Source organism: Bos taurus, chromosome 3 (assembly GCF_002263795.3).
Source record: "Bos taurus isolate L1 Dominette 01449 registration number 42190680 breed Hereford chromosome 3, ARS-UCD2.0, whole genome shotgun sequence".
Taxonomy (NCBI): Eukaryota; Metazoa; Chordata; class Mammalia; order Artiodactyla; family Bovidae; genus Bos; species Bos taurus.
Genome location: NC_037330.1, coordinates 7,480,575 through 7,481,676, shown reverse-complemented (window position 1 = coordinate 7,481,676; position 1,102 = coordinate 7,480,575). Strand labels below are relative to the sequence as shown.

General features: G+C 44.6%; 1 non-coding gene across 1 annotated transcript; it reads right to left on the bottom strand.

The window, feature by feature from the left end:
• Nucleotides 1–648: 648 nt before the first annotated feature.
• Nucleotides 649–784, bottom strand: LOC112446099 (small nucleolar RNA SNORA70). Its single transcript, XR_003034171.1, has one exon. It is a non-coding gene; the product is annotated as a small nucleolar RNA SNORA70 (small nucleolar RNA).
• Between the last annotated feature and the right edge of the window lie 318 nt (nt 785–1,102).

Genomic DNA, 1,102 nt, shown 5'->3' with positions numbered 1-1,102 from the left:
GAGGAAGGCATGGAAACCCACTCCAGTATTCTTGCCTGGAGAATCCCCACAGACAGAGGAGCCTGGCAATCTCTATTCTACTTTCTCTCTCTATGAAATTGTCTATGTATCTCATGTAAGTGGAATAGTACAATATCTGTCCTTTTGTGACTGGCTTATTTCACTTAGCATAATTCTTTAAAGTTCACCCATACTATAGTATGTGTCAGAATTTCATTCTTTTTTTTTTTTTTGACAAGAATGTAGGATTTATTGGTGGGTGCGAGTAAGGAGGGGACAAGACAAGGCTCTCATAAATGTGGGGCCTGCCATTCGACCAGGGGGCCACAATTAGGGCATATTTGACTCCACAGCCGTCCAGGATGAGCCACTTTCCTGCCACTATGTTTTCAAATTCACCAGCATTAAACTTAGTAAATCCTCACTTCTTAGAGACATGGATCTTCTGGTGGCCCGGGAACTTGAACTTGGCCCTGTTAGGGCCTCAGTCACATGCTCCTTGTTTTGTAGCTTGGTACGGATGGACATTATGACTTGCTCAATGCGAACCCTGGCTACTGTGCCCAGGGGCTTTCCAAAGGCACTGCACACACCTATCTGGAGCCTAGACTGGGGACAGCATGCCAGTCATGAATGTCCACTGGGAAGGGCTGACTCCAGGCTTCCTTAGGGCAACACACAGAGGCCACAGGCTGCATACACTAACTACCAAGGAGGCTGCTGTTTGCAGACACTGCACACCAGGACCCCACAGGGAAAAGAGCAGAATTTCATTCCTTTTCAAAGTGGAAAGATATTCCACTGTATGTACATATTATGTTTTATTGATTTGTTCATCTGTTAATGGACATCTGGGTTGTTTCCACATTTGGGCTTTTGTGAATGATACTCTTTAAAACTTTTTTAATGGAAGATGCCAAACATATGCAAAAGCAGACCAAAAGAATGTGATAAACTCCCATGTACAATAATTATCATGGGCTTCGCTGGTGGCTTAGTGGTTAAGAATCCACCTGCCATTGCAGGAGACATGGGTTTGATCAGTCAGGAAGATTCCCTGGAGACTGAATTGGCAACTGACTCCAGTGTTCTTGCCTGGGAA